General features: G+C 40.2%; 1 long non-coding RNA gene across 2 annotated transcripts in view; it reads left to right on the top strand.

Moving 5' to 3' along the window:
* The window catches only part of LOC127576506 (uncharacterized), a 38,815-nt gene that overhangs the window by 16,817 nt on the left and 349 nt on the right, over positions 1-21,649 (top strand). Inside the window, exons 1-4 of one of the 2 annotated variants that reach the window (XR_007957240.1) lie at positions 16,221-16,309; positions 17,869-17,976; positions 18,397-18,469; positions 19,935-20,014. This is a non-coding gene — a long non-coding RNA (uncharacterized LOC127576506). Of the gene's footprint in view, positions 1-16,220; positions 16,310-17,868; positions 17,977-18,396; positions 18,470-19,934; positions 20,015-21,649 lie in introns of those variants that run through there. The other variant, XR_007957241.1, reaches the window with a different exon arrangement.

The raw sequence follows: 21,649 nt of genomic DNA, 5'->3' as shown, positions 1-21,649 counted from the left end.
ATTACATTAAAATAAATTGAAATGAAAATAAAATTAGCTTGAATTGTGAATCGTGCCTGTACTTTTATCAAGAATATTGTTTTCCAGTTATAAGACTAAACTTAAGGCATAAAGGTTTGCCCATAACTTCTTCTGGTTTAATGTTGTGTAAAACCAGTAGTTCTATCTGGTGAAGAGTGGGTTGTGGGTCAGAATGAGGAAAAGAAAGGAACTCGCTGTCTTACACTGTACCTCAATGAAATACCATGCTAGATTCCACAAAAAGTAAAAATGGTCTTAATCCCAAATTTATCATTTTCACCCAAAAAAAATCCCATTTAACCTAAAAAAAATATTGTTGATCAGGTTAATTGTGCAATCTTTGGTGATTGTTGTATTTCATTATGTGGTTAAAGATAGAGTAAGTGGCACCCCACTTCACTTGGAAATCTTCATTGAAACCATTTGTTTTTGGGTTTGGGACATTTCTTCAAAGTAAGCTGTAATGTTGCAGAGCGGCTTTGCAAAGGAGGTATCTATCTTTATATAGGTTGTAGAAAGAAGAGCAGTAAAAATAAAAGCAATAACTAGGAATTTGATTTCTTTAAGCAGCTCTGAATGGAACTACTGGCATTTTTCAGCAAAAATTACAGCATGTTTGAGCACACCTTTACAAACCTGGAGGTCCTGGACTTTCAGGCTAAGAACCAGTAGCTATTTTGCAACTGTACCCCATTGCTGAATACTATCGCAGTGACGGAGCAGGAGCTTGCTGATGTGTTGTATTTCCTCAGGACTTCTCCCATTCTATTGTCATAACTTCACTGAAAGCTATTAATCATAGTTTCCAACATCCTCACAACTATATATATAAAGATGTTACTCTTGCTCTCTGCCCTAAATCCCTTACAGTAAATCTCACAACTAAGGCAACTCATTTTAGACTCCTTATGTTGATTGCATGTTCATTCTTGCATGAGGCTAATAATTAATTTTGTGTTTGCCAATTCAGCCTATTTCAGTTCATTACATTTGATACGAGATCAGGATAAATGGGGGAGCAGACCATTAATTATCATATGAGTATTTGGAGGTATAGATAGCACTCATGGCCTTTCAACCCATGTGAACACTTAATATTATGTGAGACAAAAGTCAATCACCTGCTTAATGTTCAATTAAAGTGCAATTATAGACACTGACATATGCATTTGGATGCCCAGTTTTCAGGAAACCACTAGTTTATTCTTCCCGTGGCAGTTTTTATCCCTGTTCAGAATTAAATATGAGGAGCCGGCTGCTTTCTTGGAGACACACTGGGTGCAGGATGTCCTATAACTCTCCCTTCACGTTAAATGTTCACCTGAGAAAGACCATTAACTCATCTTCACTCATCAATCCTGAGAGATCCAAGCAATTCCATTGTAAAATCCAATTGGTTTCTCAAATAATTTTCAAAGACTTTGTGCTTGAGAAAATAATTCTTGTTGCTTTCAAGCACAGCTGGTTTATTTGATAACTGTTGGAGAACTCATTTCTCTTCCCCATTGAGAAATTGATGCTTCAAAGGGCATACATGCGTTTCAGAAGTCTCTAGGGATAAAAGCCTAAAGATTAAGTGCCACTGAAATATATTACTTCGTATTAAACAAAAGCCCCAGTTATCCTGCTGGCTCACAGCTACAGAGACCTGGGTTTGAACCTGGTCTAGAGTGCTGTCTGTGCAAGGTTTGCATGTTCTCTTTGTGACTGTGTGGATTTCCTTCGGGTGCTCCAGTTTCCTCCCATATCCCAGAAATGTTCTGGTAGGTTAATTGGCTGTAGTAAATTTGGTTAATGGCAAAAAAAACGTGTGAGAGAAAATAAGTTGCGAAGATACATGGAAATGAGAGGAGAAATGGACTAATGGACTCAGTTGTTCCCCTGAGAGCTGGCATGTACTTGTATAAAACCAGCAAGGAGACACAAAAAATTCTGCAGATGCTGGAATCTGGAGCAATACACAAAAAGTGCTGGAGGAGCTCAGCAGGTTAGGCAGCATCCATGGAGGGAAATAAACAGTTGATGTTTCAGGCCAAGACCCTTCATCAGGACAGGAAAGGAAGCGGGCAGAAGCCAGAATAAGGTGGTGAGGGGAGGGGGAGGAGCACATGCAGGCAGGGGATAGGTGAGTTCAGGTGATAGGCGAGTCCAGGTGAGAGGGGAAGGCAGGTGGGTGGGGGAGGGGGAGAAGATGTAAGAAGCTGAGAGGTGATAGATGGAAGAGGCAAAGGACTGAAGAAGAAGGAATCCAGTAGGAGAGGGCAGTGGACCATGGAATAAAGGAGAGGGGAGGAGAGAGGTCTCCAACCTGATGGCCTCAACATCAATTTCTCTAACTTCCGGTAACTCCACCTGTTATTTTTTTTCCACCCCCCTCACTCCTTTGTTTTCCCTTATTCCAATGGCTCCGTTCCCCTGCCTTGATCACCTGCCCATCTCCTCTCCTTCCCCTCCCCCATCCTTTTACTCCATGGTCCACTGCCCTCTCCTACCAGATTCCTCCTCCTTTAGTCCTTTTGCCTCTTCCACCTATCACCTCTCAGCTTATTACATCTTCTCCCCCTCCCCTACCCACCTACCTTCCCCCTCTCACCTGGACTCACCTATCACCTGACCTCACCTATCCCCTGCCTGTGTGTGCTCCTCCCCCTCTCCCCACCTCTTATTCTGGCTTCCGCCCTCTTACTTTCCAGTCCTGATGACGGGTCTCAGCCTGAAACATCGACTGTTTATTTCCCTCCATGAATGCTGACTGATCTGCTGAGTTCCTCCAGCAATTTTTGTGTATTGTATAAACCCAGCATATAGTTCCCTCTTGTGCTTTCACATGCTGTAACACATTTTGATAACCATAATCTCCTCTGAATGCCACTTCTGTGATCAAGATGCCAGCTGCTGATTAGCATTGTGGTTCATAAAATGGTGTCTCTCTCTAGGGGATACTGTGCTGCAGAGGAATTACTACAGATTTCAATACCAAATCACAGACATGGTAACCTGGACTCTCATTACAAATTAATTATTTTGGGCACCTGGTGTATCCGACACAGATGGTCACTGGACTTTAATCTTTGAGAGAATGGCAAATCCTGAGCGCTAGGACACTGAACATATTCAACAATAGGCCACTAATTGATAGGAGGATGGACCAGATGGTTTCATTCAGAGCTGAATATTCATTGTTAGTGTTTCATTTAATGTTGTGCTTAAGGACTGTACATCAATACTTTGAGCTTGACCATGCAAGCAGAAGTTGCTGCTAAAATTTCATTCACTGGGAGCTCTGAATACCTTCTGAGAAAATCCAACCTGTTCAGGGCAAGCAACAATGAAGGGAAACTTTCTTCTGACGCAGGCAATGAATTTCTTCAGGTTACAGAGTAGATTCAGCATTCCGTGGGATTTAGTCCACGGCAGCACTTATTTCAGACAACCTATTGGCATTTTGTTTTTGAAACCAGGGCCATGAAGCTTGTGTTTGGAAGCACCTCATTGAAATTCTGACACCATGGGACTCCGATCAAAAATTGACCTTGCAGCTCTCAAAAGAACACAAGAAAATAGGAGCAGGAGTAAGCCACTTTGCCCCTCCAGCCTGTCCTGTCACTCAATATGATCCTGGTTGACCTCTGCTGGCCTTAACTCCTCTTCTGTGCTGGTTCCCTGTAATCCTCAATTCTTCGATCTTACAAATATTTATCTATCTTCACCTTAAATATATCTAATGATGTGGTCTGCATCATCTTCAGGGGCAGAGAATTCCAGAGATTCTCTGCCCTCTTGTCTGAAAATTTGGAGCCTCCTTTTGGAGGTCCAGTTACTCACTCATCCTGTTCAAGCCTCAGCATTATCTTCAATTCCTCAGCAGCATGTTACCTTCTGCCACAGGCAAATTCAGTCAGTAATTAGCAAGTGACTAGTGGAATTGCACTTCTACTCATGTTCATCCACCAAAGTCATGAATTTGTCCATTGGCAGACACATTCGTGTTGCACTAAAATCTGTGGTAATGGCCTGATTGTAGGACATAATCCAGAAGTAGTGCCATTAGAGCAGAACAGGTACATTTCTTGTATATTTTGCCTCGGCCTTGGAACAGGGAGAAATTTAGTTCAGAATATTTTGAGCTACCAACAAAAAAACTACATTACATTATTCTTGCAAATACAGCTTTCGGGTGCTTAAGTTAACTTTTTTTAAGTTTCTTAATCTAATTTGAAGTGCAGTTCCGCAGCTGAAAAAAGATTTGCTTCCTAAATATTCAGTTACCAATCTATTTGCACAGGAATCAAGTTTGAAATCATATAGACTACCTTTATTTCATCAAGCAAGAAATAGACCTGTTGAAGTAAATTAACTAAATTAATGAGAGAGTGTGAGACTGTTGCCTTTCCAATGAGGTGTTGTTGACATGAAGTCTTCTCTGTCCTTTCAGTTTGTCATAAAAGATCTCAAGGCACTAGTTTGCATATCATGCAGCAATCTGGGCACTGATACCAGTCAGTCCCAATGTCATTGCTGTACGATTTCCATGTGTGTGCTTCAAACATGGATCTTAGTACTTAGGATGTGCCAGTTGTGGAGTTCTCTCCATTCACACATGTGAAGTGCAAGTAATTTCAGGAGACCCACAGAGCAGCCAAGACAGCTCCTGGTGCAATCCATTGTTCATCTTGAGAAGCACTGGAAAAAAAAGATGAAATCCCATTTGATTGGAATAGATTTGGGCTTCCTAGTCAAGAGGTGAACAGTGGGAAAGACATCCTGTATGTTAGGGGGCCCAGGAAGTGACTAGTGATTAAAATGAAGTGGGAGTGGGGGCAGGTGACTCATCCCATGGAAGTGGTGGCTACTGTAGATCATCCCTAGTGTAGGTGGCTGGCAGGAGGATTGATAGGTGGATTTGATGGGCATGTGAGAGGGAATAGATTATAGGACAATAAATGGGGAATGGGATTGAGCTGGCATGGACTCAATGGACTGAATGGCCTTGTATTGTCATAGGAAAATATGGAAAAAAAATGAGTTGCTGTTGTGATTTTCACACCAGCATAAGCCAGACTGGAGTAAGGAGGCAGATATAGTCTGTGTGCCTAAAAGCCATCCATACATTATTTTTTAAGTAGTTTATAGTGGCCAGAACAAGGTGTCTTAAAGTGAATGAGGTAAGTGAGCTTATGTAACTGATGTTAACCACATAGATCTTTCAAGGCTGCTTAGACACGGTCTGGATGTTCAGAATTAAATTGCCTTTCCAGCCAATAAAGTGCTGTGAGTTGGCATGGGAAGTCTGAAGTTGCGCTGGTATGGTCTATCATTTGGGATGTCTGCAACCTGAGGAAATTCATCTGTCCACACTGCTTGATGCACTTCACACAAGCAGGAGAAGAGGAACTTCCCTTTCCTCCAGTGGAGTGCACCCAAGATTTCCCATGTGAAATGATGTGCTGCAGGCTGGGAGGCACCTGTCACAATAGGTGCCATTACTGACTCAGAACATCTGCCTCTGAATGCATTTCAAACGTGGAGTGTTGCTTCCAGGAAAAAAAAAGGAGATTGTCCCGGCTACTCTGTAAGATTGTCCTTGACTTTGTGTCCTATAAACAACCTGGAGCAGGCCAATGGGACCATGATTAAAGTAGCTTTTTTTTAAGGAAACAAATAGCTTCAACTCAAAAGTACAAAAAAAAATCCCAATTTTTTGAAGTTTCTGCCTATCTTTCTCCAACGAGCTCTGTGCCAAATGAATTTCCAACACACCTGCAAGAAATTAATGATCTCTTTAAACAGCACACACGTAGTGCTTGCCCTGCTGTTCAAACTCGTAATTTCCTCAGTGTGGTATGCACAGTATGGTAATTGCATAGTTGTGAATCAGTTTCACAGGGGAGGTATCAGTTGTGTTTTGGACAAGGATTGACTTCACCCCTTCAAGCTCTGTGTGCTTCTATGTACAGTACATGCAAGGAACTGCATGATATGAATTCTCATTATAAATTAAAATGTCCCAATCATGTCTAGTGATCATTTTTATGCTACAGTTCAATCTGGTGGTGCTTAAAAAAAATTATATACTGTATATTTGAAATTCTGAGTCAATATTTGGTAATTAGCAATGCGCCATTTGTAAGAGCTTTTTGTATAGAAATTGATTTCCTCATTTTCTACACTACAACAGTGACTACCCTTCAAACATATTTAAATAAATATGCAGTTTGAGTTTCCTTAGGTTGTGAATGGCAAAAAACAAAAGGTCTTATTGCTTTTTAACATATTTTTATAATTAGGATTTCTATTTTAAAGAGATAAAGTAGTTGAGTATTATTCATGTACTTGTTAAATTGGATTTACCTTCCTCCCAATGCCTCTGCTTATTTTTACTTGGAGGTAAAAAAATAATTTCTGATGCTGCATGTTACATAGATTCATAGATTTACACAGCAGTGAAACAGGCCCTTCAGCCTAGATAGGCTGACCAAGGTGCCCATCTGCACTCGTCTCATGTACCTATGTTTGGCCCATATCCCCCTTAAACCTTTCCTGTCCATGCACGTATCCAAATACTTTTTGAAATATTGTAAACTAGCACCTCCTTGTGAGCTATGTAATTGATGTTAACCACATAGATCTTTCAAGGCTGCTCAGACACAGTCTGGATATTCAGAATGAAATTGCCTTTCCAGCCAATAAAGTACTGTGAGTTGGCATGGGAAGTCTGGAACAGCAGCTTGTTCCATATAGCCACCACCCTCTGTGTGGAAAAACCTGCCCTCAGATCCCCTTTAAATCTTTCCCCTCTCATCTTAACCCTATGTCCTCTAGTTTTAGACTCCCTTATCCTGAGAAAAAGACTGTGATTATCTACCCTATCTATGTCTCTCGTGAATCTTTTCTGCACCCTCTTTTGCTTAATCACATCCTTTCTGTAGCATGCACACAATACTTCAATTGCGGCCTAACCAAGGACTTGTACAACTGTAACATGAGATCCCAATTCCTGTACTCAGTGACTCGGCCAGTTAAGGCAAGCATACCATACACCTTCTTCACTGCCCTGTCTACCTGCAATGCCACTTTCAGGAACTATGTACTTGTATCCCAAGGTCTCGCTGTTCATTAACACCCCCAAAGGCCCTGCCTGGTTGAACTTCCCAAAATGCATCACTTTGCACTTGTCTGAGTTAAATGCCATCAGCCATTCCCTTGCCCACTTCCCCATTTGATCTAGATTCTGTTTTAACCTTAGACAACCCTCTTCATTGTCCACGAGACCATCAATTTTGGTGTCATCTGCACACTTACTAATTTTGCCACCCACATTCTTTTCCAAATCATTAATATATACGATGGATAATTAAGGACCCAGCACTGATTCCTGCAGCGCTCCACTGGTCACAAGTCTCCAATCTGAAAAGCAACCTTCCACCACCACCCCTCTCCTTCCTACCACCAACCCAATTTTGTATCACATTTGCTGTCTCACCTTGGATCCCATAAATTCTGATCTTCTGGACCAGCCTACCATGTGGGACTTCGCTAAGTCCATGTAAACGATGTCCACTGCCCTGCCCTCGTTAATCCTCTTGGTCACCTCCTCAAAGAAACTCTATCAAATTTGCTAGCATCACATAATCTGTAAGATTTTGGAGCTTTGTGGAATCCATTTTGTATTGCTTGTCATTGTAAAATAAATTGTACTTAAGTCTAGTGCCAAAACACCTTGTTTGTAAGTTCCATTTGAGAGGCTAATTGGCACAATTCTGGTTTAGCCTAGCAAACCTAAATGCAAGTAAAGCACATTTGGTAATTGAAAAGACCAGTAGAAGATGGTGCAATAGATTTTATTTGGTTTACTTCCAGCAACAGATTAAACATTCTGTGTTTGGAATGAAATTCAACAGCCTCTGAAAAAGGATGTGGGGATTGTTATGTGACTAACCTACACCTGTTGTTTGCAATATAGGGAGGGTGCCAGCATGTGCTGTTTGCTGTGTTCAGCATCCAGCCTGTGTATTGTACAGATCATTGGGGGCAATGTTGTTAGTGATTGGCTTCCGTTAAAGCTAGTCAACACTACTTAAACCTAGCCTGCAGCTCTTAAAGGGGAGGTACAGCAAGGCTGGTTCAGGTGCTGGCAGTTGTGCAGAAAGTGAACCTGACCTGGGAAACAGTGAAGAATGACATAACATGGAAAAGAGTGGCTCCAAGGTTTTTGGGGTGCTGCTGCGATGGTGGAGGTACAAAATAGGAAAGATGTCCTGTGTGCACAGTTGGACAAGATGCAATCAGAAGGGGCTAGAAACAAATAGCCCTGGTGATCAATGTGATTGTGGCAAGGGAACGCTGATGTTCCTGTAATGGGGACACTTGTAGCATAACAAATTAATCAGTACACAGGAGAAGGTTAAGTTTATTTCTAAGCAAGGATGCTGTGTGGCTTAGAGTCCACTTAGTAGGGGTTAAAATCACCAGATGATTTGCTTAGCATTTCCAGCATTCTTTGTTTTAGTTTTATCTCCATCTTAAGCTGAACAAAACTTTATCACTGCCATTTCCATTTCCAAGAGCAATCTTCTTGCCAGATAAGATCTAAAGCATTAAAGAGCTTGGTTTGTATTCATCCATCAGCTAATCTATCCCTCACTGATTCATCCAACAATATCCCAAAATTACAATGGACACAATGGGCTGAATGCCTTCCTTCTGTGTTGTGATCATTTCTATGATTCCATTGTCTTTAAATTTCTCAAGCTCACAATGTAATCACTGTTTGCATCCTTTGGTATCTGATTAACTGTACTAAATTTGGAGCTTTGAAATATTTCAGTTGCTGCTGATCTGACTTTAATTTTAAGTATGACTTTAATTTTCTTGACCACTTCATCAAATAAAAGATCATCAGTTAGCTGCACCACATAGTGCTAATAAGTTAGTGAGCATTGTCTAAGTATTTGATCTCGCTTCCATTAATACTATGGCACTTCTTGCTCACAGATCATTGCATTTTGTTCTTCGGCATTTTTCTTTGTAACTTCTACAGTGCTATTGGCTTTGAAGAGCATGCCTAGTCATTCTCGATGAATACCAAATGGCTGCTGCATTCTGTCATGTTTACTGAGTATCCCCTGGTAATGCATTTGAATAATTTCTGCCTTCTTGCCTTGAGCCCTTGCACTCATACTGCTTGCTTCAGTACAGGCAACCCCCATGCTACGACCATTCAAGTTACAGAAATTCACCCTTACAGAATCACTACCCAAAAACTTGAGATATGGAATAAAATTCGCTTACACAGAATTTGTGTGGGGGGAAGAAAGTAAATACATCAACACAAAATCTATTCTTTTTCAACTCGTATTCCTTATGGAAAATCGTGATATGGCCCATTTTCAAGGAATGCAGCAACTGTGTTAAAGAGTATAAAATAAACTCATTGAACTTGCCTTTTTTTTTACGACAGTTGATTCTTTCAACTGAACTAAAGCATTGTTATGTAATATTGATAAATTAACCATGTAGCATGGATTCTAAAGGTGATAGCAACCTCACCAACTTTTAAGTTACATGCAATAGCTAGCATACACTTGGCCCCACTATTCAATAAGATGATGACACATATGATTGTAAGTTCAGTTCGGCATTCCCACAAACCCCCTCGATAACCTTTCATTCCTGGCTTGTCAAGAATCTGTCGACCTCTGCCTTAAAAATATACAGACTCTGCTTCCACAACCTTTTACAGAAGAGAGTTCCAAAGACTCTCAATGTTGTGAGAAAATTGTATTTTGCTTCATTTCTGTCTTAAATGAGTGACCCTTTATTTCCTTACTTCTGTACTCTCCCACAAGAGGAATAATCCCCTCTGCATCCACAAGACCCCTCAATGTATTATATATTTAATTTAATTTGCCTCTTTCTCTTTTAAATTCCAGTGCAGATGACCCTAACCTATTTAACTTTTGCTTATAAGACAACCTGCCCTTTCCAGGTCATTGTCAGGCAGTGGTTTAATACAATGTAACTTGCTGCTTGTTATTTCATCTGTACGGTGGTAAGATCTTACTTCATTTGGGCACATTCTTCTTTTTTGCCCTGGGATGGTGTTCTCAAGGGAACCAAAGGGCTGTAGAGGCATACCTTGGCAGAATATCCACAGCTGTTTCCTTGTCCTCCTCCTGCTGTAGGGTAAGGGCTCTGTTCTTATTGTCAGAATACGTACTGGGTGAAACAATGCCAAACTGAGAGAAAAGCAACAAAAAACTACAAATGCTACAGAATGTTGGATATACTAAGCAGGTGAGGGAGCATCTGTGGAAGGAAATAGAGTTAATGCGTTGAGTTGATGACCTCTCGTTGGAGAGGAAGGGGTGGAGAGAACAAAGGAAATGTCTGTTGGGGTGGAGACGGAGAGTTGGAATAACACAAGTGACGGTGGTGCTGGCAGGGAAGGTGGTGAAGGCTGGTTGATTGTACAGGTGTCTGTAGGAGGTGCAAGTACTGGATGAATGGAAACCAAAGGAGCGTGAAATGGAGAAAAACACTGGAACTGTGACATGCAAAACATTGCAAGCTGGAGATCTGAAATAAAAACAGTGATGGAAATACTGAGCAGGTAAGGCAGCATCTGTGGAGAGAAAGAAACAGAGGTGAGTTGATCACAAAACTGGCTATTTTCAAAACTGGCTATGGTTGTAAAGTCCTGCAAGCTTTAAGATGCTGAGTTGAAAGATGAGGTGTGTTCCTAGAGCTTCATCCAAACAGTGTAAGTCAGAGGTCAGAATGGATGGGTTTTTAAAGTGATATGCAACTGGAAGCTCAGGGTCAGGTGGATGTAAGAAGTGTTCTGTGTTTGGCCTTTGTTGTAGAGCACACCATACCTTTAGGTGAACTAAATTAGAAAAGATGAAGTGACTTATTGCTTTAACTTGAAAGAGTGTTTGGATCCTAGGATGGTGATGAGGAAAGAGTAAGAGGGCAAGTGTGGCATTCCCCACAGTTGCCTGGGAAATTGCTGTGAGAAAGGGAGTGGGTGTTGGAGATGAAAAGGAACCAGAGCACAGAGGACTCAGACTGCTGAAGTGGCAGGGAGGGAAAGATGTGCTGGTGGTGGCCTCACAATGAAGGTGACGGTGTGGGAGCTGGTGGGTAAAAGGTGAGGACAAGGGGAACCCCATCCTTGGTCCGACTGGGAATGAAGGCAGTGTGAATAGACGTGTGGGAAATGGAACAGATGCAGCTGACAGCCCATCCAGCTTGTGTTGGAGGACACGAGGTATAGGGAAGAAGGGAATCATCTCAGACGCACTGATGTGAAAACTGCTGTCATCAGAACGGTGTGACCTTATCTGGAGATTACTGCTGCACACTCTCTGAGCAATGCAGACGGTAGAATCCCATCCCCGGACTCATTCTCCATGGAGTTCCTAGTGGGCCCACATCTCCAGAATGCCCAGGACACCAGACTGGAGGCAGTAGGCAAGGATGATGATCCATTACTCCCCATCACCCCTTCCAAATCCGATGCAGCAACTGAAAGTTGGTGCGCACAGCAGACTGGCCCAGGATGAACACATCATGGGTGCTTCCTGAATTAAAGGATTTATTACTGGGACTCCGACACAATGCATGCATTCAGAGAGTGACAACCCTTGCTATTTGCTAAGAACTCTGAACCTGGAGCACCACATAACTGCAGCCACCATTGCCTGAATTTTGGGGAAATCTGTAGTCCTGGCATCTGTTGGTCTCTCTTGAAGATGAAGAAGTCCCCTTGAGTGCAGAGCAACAATGGTGTGCTGTGGTAAACAACGCCCATGAACTGTGGCCCGTAAAACATGTGCCTCATCCTGGGATGGTCCAGAGGTGAAGAAGTTCAGAGTGACAGTGACCTTCACCTGTACAGGTGGAGCATTATCAGGTGGCACTTCATCACAGGAGTTCTACCTGCACCTTGGTGATCCCCACCACCTTGGAAAACTTTCACCTCTGAATGCATTGCTTTGCAAAAGGTAGTTGGTAGGAGCATGGGCAGCACAATGGTGCAGCAAATGGTGGTGTGACATAAGGCCAGGGACCTGGGTTCAGTTCTGACCTGTGAGGAGTTTACGTTTCTCCCAGGTACTCTGGTTTCCTCCCATGTCCCAACGATGTGCTGGTAGGTTAGGTGGCTATTGTAAGTCATCCTTTGTGGAAGGTGAGTGGCAGGAGAGTTGGGAGAGTTGATGGGCATGTGAGAGAGAGTAGATAACAGAGAAGTAAGTGACAGAATGGGACTGAAGAATACTCTGAGAGCTAGCATATTCTTGATGGATTGATTGGCCTCCTATCTAGTAAGAAAATATGAAGAATAATATTGAGAAACATGGAACCTGGAAGAGTCTTGGTGGATACCCTGCCTTTGCCATGATCTTCGGTCTTCTCTAGTCTCTTCTGGAAAGTTCTCTTTACCTCTCCCTCTACTCCTGTTCAAACTGGAGGCCGAGTGAAACCGCAGTTAAAGCAATAAAAGGATGCAGCGACCTTTATGCTGTCCCAGACAGCCGAGGCAACTTCAGCCCACAGTCTTAAGTCCAGTGAAATGAAGTGAGCTCTCCTCCAAATCAATCCCAAACAAACTTGCAAGTAATTATATAGTATACAGGTATAGAGATATGTCTCCCCTCACCCTTGGCAACCTGCATTCCTGCCTTTAGAGCACACTGGGTATTAATTACATATTTGGGATTTAATTTCACAGAGGAGCCACCAATTGGATGTTCCATGAACATTGACATCACCAGTGCATGCTCAATATGCATGTTGTGTAGGGGTGTCACACATAGTAGAACATACAGCTGGAAGTTCTTGAGAATCTGTAAGGTCACAATTGCATTTCATGATTGGTTTTACACCTGTAATCTATAGAGCAGTTTCTAAAACGGTTTTGCTTTGTGATTGAATTTCTTGGCTGTTATGCTTGATATAAGATAACAATGTAAAGAACAAATACATGCAGTGCCAAAAGGACAGTTTGTTCATGAAGACTGATACTTTCGGCCTAACATCTCTGCCATATGCACCCGCTCAATTATTTTTGAAGAGGTGACTAACCACATGTCAAAATTACACAAAAGATAAACTTTGTGAAGTTTCTCCTTGGTACTAAATGTAATTGAGCAAAATTCCAGACCCCGTGTAAAGGATAAGTTAGTGCATTAACTGGGTGTGATTTTTACATATCCACTACTTTATAGGGAGGATTAAGAAAAAGGAGCCATAAACCTATTATTTTTTTATTTCAAGCGGTTTGTTATTTTTATACTTCTATGCCCTAGGTCTCAAATAACAGGTTAGGCTAAATAACCTGCTTATTTCTATGTTAATATCTGTCAGCATGTTAAATGCTTGGATCATAATTTGCCTCAATCTATTTGAACAAAAAGCATTCGGAATTACTTTCATATTTACTTATAATCACATCACCTCTTTCTATTTGAATGAATGAAAGGAAATGTACAATCAGGGAGCTTTTTATATGTGAATACAAGCTGCTGCACCAATGTTTTTACATTTCAAGTTTATTATAATTGTTACAATACATTGGCAACATCGCATTCAGTATGCGGCAAACAAGGTTAAATATAATTGTAAGATTGTAGAACTGATGGAGTGTTACTGATGTTTGCAGTTGGGTAACACTGGTGACTGATTTCAAGTAATAGCAGAGGTATATATTGAGTACTGCTGTACTTGTTCACTGCTTCAGACTCTAATGAGTTTTGGTTGTAGCAGCGCAGCACTGACAGTTATTCCATTTGTCTGAGGGATAGCATATACCAGGCTCTGCAGTATTGCACCTATCAAGCACCAGCTGTGGGTCTGTGAAAGGAATCACATTTTGAAGATACTTTTTTGAGGCTTCATAACAGCAGTGGGTTCATAAACACAGTAGGCGGCTTATAGGAATGTTGTATATAGATCATAAGTGATTTTCTATCTGTTGATGTTAATGAATGGAACCTTGCCTGCTTCTTGATACCTTTTGAATGTCAGTGTAGTGTTTCTTCTTTGCTGGCAAAGGTCATTGGCAGGCACAGTGGAAACTTATCACTTATCGTTACAACTCTGATTGTTAGGAAGGCACTACATTGCTGCTGATCTCTGCCAAATGAGAGGGAGATCTGTACCTCTCCCTGAATAGAGAACCTCTGGCAAGTGCACACACAAAGGTCAGCTGCAAGCTGCAAAAGATGATGTACATGAACCACTTCCTGGAATGATCTAGTAGCATTGAGGGGTCAGTAGTAGGAAAGAGTGAGCAGCATCAAGTTCCTGGGCATCATCATCTCGGAGGATCTATCCTGGGCCCAACATATTGATGCAATCATGAAGAAGGCATGCCAATGGCTCTGCTTCGTTAGGAGTTTGAGGATATTCATTATGTCATCAACGATTCTTTGCAAGTTTCAATAGATGTATGGTGGAGAGCATTCTGACTGGAAGCTCCAATGTACAGGATCGCAAGAGGCTGCAGAGGGATGTAGACTCAGCCAGTTCCGTCACAGGCACAACTGTCCCCACCATCGAGTAAATCTTCAATAGGCGGTGTCTCAATAAGGCAGCAGCCATCACTAAGGACCCACACCATCCAACGCATGCCCTCTTCTCATTACTACCATCAGGGAGGAGGTACATGATCCTGAAGACCCACGCTTAATGATTCAGGAACAGCTTCTTCCCCTCCACCATCAGATTTCTGAACAGTCCATGAACCCATGAACACTACCTCGTTATTCCTTTTTTTTGCACTATGTATTTATTTTGTAATTTATTAGTAATTTTATATCTTTGCGTTGTACTGCTGCTGCAAAACAAAAGTGCGTGTTAATAAACCTGATTCTGATTCAATGAAGGAAATACTTTGTCAATTACATTTTGGTGATCCAATATGGCAGGAGAAATGTCAAATTAGTGTTGCATGACAGTTGATATTCTGCATGTATTTGCACAGAACTTTGTTACTTTCACAGATACTGGCACTGGGGTGTTAGCTGTTGCAGAAGGTTATGGATCTTTTTGCAGCCTTTCTGTAGCTCCACAGAATGCTGGAGGTGGAATCTCTAGCCCTGTAGATCAGAGGCAGGACAAAGTATCTGTGTTTGCCTTTCTCCTGGCTTTTATTACAACATCAGTACAGTTCTGGAAGATCTGTTGGTGCTGTTCCAGCTGGAATGGAGCCTCTACTTGATTGAAACACAAGATCCTGATCATTGCAGGGTAGATGTGGTAAGGATGCTTCCTCGCAAGGGGGAATCTGATCATTGTCACTGCTTTAAGAACAATGAGATAACTTCTCTGAGGGTTATGATTTTTTTTGGAACACTCTCCCTCAAAGGATGGTGCTGGTAGAATTTTGAATATTTTTAAGACAGAATTTGATAGAAACATCATAAAGGATGGATGGGAATGAAGAACTGAGGTGACAAATCAGCCATGATATTAAATGGCTGAGCAGTCCTGAGGAGCCAATTGGGCTATTCCTGTTTTTAATTCATATGTTTAAGGTGATTTCATTGTAAAATGAAGGTGTGTAAAATATTTTATTTTGCACTTTTGACAGACTATACAGTAGGATGCTTCCTGATTGACCCGAAGATTTGAGGCACGTCTTTAAATGACACACTTCCTCAGTTACAGTTGTGTTTAGCTGGATTCACGAAAAGTACACATCTGTTCTTAGCTTTGATTTTCAAACATCTATCTTGATGCTTGACTTTCTAAAGTAAATAGTGGTGGATTTTCAAAACAGTGGCAGCTTCCAAAATATAAACGTGTGCTTGAAAGCAGAGACGTAAAGTCGTTTTTCTCCATAATTGCGACAGGTTACATTGACCATTGTGGGTATGTGCTTGGAACAAATGCTGAGTCAATTGAAAATGTCCAAGTCTGCAGTTGAAATTTTCAGAGATCCACAGATTTCTGCCAAGAAACGGCATCAAGGGATTGATTAAAGCCAGATAATGGAGTTGAGATGCAGACCAGTCTGGATCAACTTAAATGGCATGTATTTTATTGGTTAATGTATTGTTTTAGTGCATCGGTTTTATTTGAAAATGCCTTTAACTTTACAGCCAAGGTGTAATGTGTCGTGCATGATACACTCACTCGTGTTATTATCAGCATATTACTGGTGGATCCTCATGGCACCGATTACAGAGAAAAGCAAACTATAAATTGGAATATAAAATATAAATTGTGGATCTGTCCTTATGTTCTCGTGGGAAGTTGAATATGTAATTTGCAATATAAGGTAGGAAATTGTAATCAAGTGGGTATTAAATGGTATATTTTATACATTACTAAAATAAAGGAGACAGTGCAAAAATTAAGGTACAATGCAAAGGAGAGAAATGTATTTTTAAAATAAAACCTTGAATTGTATTGTGAGGTTCTAAATTATTATTCATGAGCAAAAAGAATGGGCATTTAAAAAAATTAATGTGAAACATGAATATGTAAGTTTGCAAATATGTAAATTCAGTGTAATTATATTTTGAGTGTATTTGCTTGAAAGGAATAGGCATAGCTAGTTAAGAGTATTTTTCATATAGAAGAATATTTGTATCTTATTAAGTGGTGCTTGGAGAGAAGAGTTGAGAGGAAAGAATGGGAAGTGGGACAATTAGAGAGAACATGGCGTGAAGGAGGCCAAGAGGTGACCTGACAGAGGGATACAAAATTATGAGAGGCATAGAATAAATAGTAAGAGTTTTTTGCATGTTAGGGGTATCTAAAACAAGAGAACATAGGTTTAAGGTGAGAGGAAAGAGGTTTAGTGGAGATCAAGGGGAAAATTTTTCTCACCGAGCATGTTGACATCTGAAATATGCTGCCAGAAGGAGATGGTAGAAACATATACAATCCCAATGTTTCAGAGACATCTCGACATGCAGTTGAATAGCCATGGCATAAAAGGCAGAAGATCTAATGCAGACAAATGGGACTGGTATGGATGGGTACAAGGGTTGGCATGGACGTGGTAAATCAAAGGGACAGTTTCTGTGCTGTAAATCTCTATGACTTGATGATAGTGTAGCAGTTAACTTGCAGCCATAGTTCTGAAGATTAATCCAGAGATATGAATTTAAATCCCACTATGGTAGCTGAGGGATGATAAAATAATTAAATAGATTGGGAAGTAAAGCTAATTTAAATACGGGTGACCATGAGGCTGGTGGATTGTTGTAATCTGCTTCACTGAAGTACTTCAGAGGAGGAAAATGTTATGTCCTTGCCTGTTTTGGCCTAAATATGACTCCAGACTCACTAGTGTTGTTGACTCATAAATGCCTCCTTGGTTCAGGGATTTTTTGGGATACGAACAGATAATTTGAAAAAAATTAAAATAAGTGGCAGAGTGACACATCTGTCTCTCAGCTCCAGCAACTTGGGTTCATTCCTGACCCTCTGTGTGGAATTTGCATATTCTCCCTGTGACTGTGTGTGTTCTCCAATCCACAAAGGGGAGAAATAGCCCACTTCTATATCATAGGGAAATGTAAACCTCTAAATCTTTGCAGTTGCAGTAACACAGTGGTTGAGTTATTGGACTAGCATCCAGAGATTGGACCTCTAATCTAGAAACATGTTCAGATACAAATATTTCAGCAAAGAAATTTAAATTCAATTGAATCAATCTGAAATTGTAAAACTAGTAACGGTAACCATGAAACTACCAAATTGTTATAAAAACAAATATGGTTCACTGATGCCCTTCAGGGAATGAAATCTGCCAGCCTTATCTGGCCTGTCTCAATGTGACTCCAAATCAGTAATGTGGTTGACTCCATAACTGCCTCTTCATTTCAGGTAATTAGAGAAGCACATTAAAAGTCATCCTTGCCAGGGATGTCCACATCTAATAAATAAAATAGTGAATTACAGGTAACAGCTCAGCCAGCTTTCCAGGAGGTTCAGGTAAGCTTTAAATAATCAATTTGCAAATGTATTCTAAACATGTTTGGCTTCCCTTAATTTGAAGCACAATTATCTAGGATCATTGTGTATCTGACTGAATGTTAGTCTTAAAATATATTGTGCACAAATAAATGTGAACATTATATAAAATTATAAATCTAAAATATTGATGTTTACTTTTGATATTAAATGCATATTTTTGTCAGAAACATTTTGTAATTGTCATGATCAGATGTAACTTGCAGATCTTTATCATGCAATAAGGGGCATACATAATATTGTGGCAAAGGTTTGTTATTTTTGCATCAGTCTGTCATTCTGTCTTCTTTGGAAGTACTTTCCAGGCCTGTGGCAATGATCATTACCTTGCACCTTTTAGCTATTTATGCTTTGTGTGTTCACATTTCCCGAATGTTGTAGAAACCGAAAGCAAGTTACAGGGAAATAATGCTGTTGACATCCATAGGATTGTTGATGCTGTAATAAATTAGAGGTGAGTTCCACAGCTGCATGTTTGATGTATCTTTTGAAATAATTGTCATTAAATTGGTTCTGGCTGCTCAAGATTTGGCTTGACAGATGCTGAAAGTACTGAATTGCTTGTTTCCATATAATCAAACAATGTTTTAGGGAAAATTCTAATTATCCCATGTTGAGAAGCTCAAGAATTTCTCAATGGTTATTCTCATTTTACATAAACCATCAATAATTTATAGTGTTAAATATTACATAGAATGGTGAACACTGGCTTTGTAACCAGAGGATTGATTTCTTTTCTGTGGATGTAATTAACTCTACTAAGTGCTTAGTAGAATAAAATTCCACAGGGTTTTCCTACTTTCAATTTTATTTCATTACAGAAACACACCAATAAGCTAAGCCTTCTGAGTAATCAAACAAAATGCCCAGCTGGAGGCTAGAAGCATAAAATGAGGGGTGATTATAAAATGAGGACAGGAAGGAAGGTAGAGCAGAGTTCTGTCTTGATGGATTCTGAAAGATGAACACTTGATCTCCCAATCAACCTCACCGTGGCCCTTTCCCTTTATTTGTCTACCTGCACTGCTGCAGCTGCAACACTATATTCTGCATTCTCTTTTGTTTTTGCTACCTTTATGTAATTATCTATGGCATGATCTGTCTGATTGGCATGCAAAACAAAAGCTCTTCACTGTATCTCAGTACATATAACAATGATAAACCAATACCAAGGGAAACATTAGGAATAAAATATGGAAATAGGATAACAAAACTTGGGTAACTATTGCTTTGAGTAGATAGATCCTCCAAGCTGAATTACATAAGATAGGTGATAAAAATTTGATGGTATGGTCAGCACCCAGCGTACCTAAAAGTGCATCCTGCTGAAATTGAAACAGCTGAAAAGAAAAAAAATAGCATTCATGAGACAGACTAAGCAGTTCTACAACAAACAAATCTGATCAAAGCTTCTGCTGTATGAATGGGTGTTGGATAATTAAGCTAATAGGAGGAACAGACACCAAGAACATCCCCAAACTTGTTATAGGAAGGGCCCAGTGTTTAGGTATATTTGCAACCATGTTTATACAGAAGTTATGACAGGATGATCCATCTTGGCTTCCTCTTGAGATTTCCCCATTGCCACGAAAGCTGGTCTTCAGCCATTTCACTTCACTGCATGTGATATCAAGGAAGTTTGTGTATTAACAGGACCACTCACATTCATCCTTGATCACAGACTGACAAGATGTAATAATGACTGCCTTTTACATCATTTAAGAAAAGTACTGACTAATGTTTTAACTTAACAATTTTAAAGAAATGAAAGATGCTGTTGGAACTCAGCAGGTCAGGCAGCATCTGTGGATAAAAGCAGGCAGTCAACCTTCTGCAATCCTTTGTTTCTCTAATTTTAGCGATAATTTGTTTTTGGAAAATGCAATTTAACAGACAGTTGCATCTGATTATTTTTGTAGGCCTTCCCTCGAGAGATTGAGGATGATTTGCTTCTATTCCAAGTCTGTGGGTTCTGCAGGTTCATTAGACAATGATACAGGTGGGGCACCCATAAGGGTAATTTGGGAAGTAGTGTGCTACTTTTGCTGTTCATACTAGGCTTCTGTGTGTTCCTGACAGATAACTCTAGATTCTCAGTGCCAATCTGAAAGCTATTTCTCCACCTTGAGTAGTTATGGGCCAGGGATGCCCAGGAGTCACTGTGAATGTTACACATTTTCAAGGAGGCTTTGAGAGTATTTAGAATAATTTGTGTTTTAGGAGTCTAGTGCAATTTTGGTTGTCAGCAAATATCCTGAGATTAATACACTGTAGGCCATACAATTTGAACTACAACCTCTCAAACAATACTCTTTCATATATGGTTGGTTTCCCTGTGAATCATGACCTCTGGCTACTTATTTTCACCTAGAGTTTTTCTATTATATCCTACCCCTTGTACCCAAGAGTAGTATCAGAGACCTGGATGTGACCTTCCAAAATCCTGATCATTCTATGCTATTGTAGAAGCCCCTTTATATATTACTTTCCTGACCTTTTCAGTTTCTCTTTGCTTCATAATACCATGGCATTGCTCTCAGCTATCTTTCCTAAGTCACTATTAATAAGCATGGACAATTCTAAAAGCCTGGAGATGCCCTTTATTTACAATTCCTGTGCTTTTGTCACAACCTCTTGCATCTTTTTTCAACTTTGCCCATCTTTTCAGTTTGGGGATTTGACTAGTCAACAGTTCCATGAAACCCTCATTTTTATTTCAGGCATTGCTTAGTAATGCTGTAAAAATTCACAACCCTGTGGCATTTCTTGCTAGGGTTTGTTGTAGATTGTCCACAACATCCATGTTGCATATATCTTTGAGACACAAGAGATTTGCAGATGCTGGGATCTGGAACAAAAAAAACAAACTGCCAGAGGAACTCAGTGGGTTGACCCACTGAATTCCTCCAGCAGTTTGTTTTTGCATAAATCTTAACTGTTTTTGTAACCCTATCTTCTCTTTGTAAATCTGTTAAAACATTGGTCCCTCTCAGCACCAAATTCATGTGAAAACCAGAGCACTCTTCCTTGGTTTCTGTCTTATTCCACCTACAATGAGTCCCTTCACCTTGTGTGCATCTCTCTCATTTGAGGGCCATTTTAAATGCCAACTGGAACTTCACAAATTATTTGCTTTCCTTAACTTAACTCTCCACAAACAGATGGTTGAGCAATTAAAAATTAACACCCTGTTACTGTTACCTAAAATAATAATGACAAACTTAGTGTGCGTTAACATTTGTTCATGTGATACTATAGTCCTGCATTTTCACTCATTAACACTTGCTTTACAGAACAATTCACCCCTAAAAATATTACATTCTAAAACATTATCCAATTATGTTGTTCCACAGAAGATTTTACTTATGGTGATATGCAAAGAGAAACTTGAACAAAGGATGAAATTCTTGTAACTTTGAATTTCTTGACTGTTAGTTGAGCCTTAACCTGAAATTTATCCTGTGTTCAATATGTTCCTTTTAAGTCCACTGCCTGAATGAATCTCTGTTAAGACAATCAAAAAGCTTTTTATATTCCCGTATAAGAAAACAATGTGTTTGCTAACGAAGCTGAGGTAATAATTTGAAATTTGTGCCCCTTTTGCCTTTTATGAAACAGTTGGTCAAGATGTGCA

The sequence above is a fragment of the Pristis pectinata genome, chromosome 12 (genome assembly GCF_009764475.1).
Source record: "Pristis pectinata isolate sPriPec2 chromosome 12, sPriPec2.1.pri, whole genome shotgun sequence".
Taxonomy (NCBI): domain Eukaryota; kingdom Metazoa; phylum Chordata; class Chondrichthyes; order Rhinopristiformes; family Pristidae; genus Pristis; species Pristis pectinata.
Note: the sequence above shows the minus strand (reverse complement) of the source record. Positions and strands in the feature narration are given on the sequence as shown.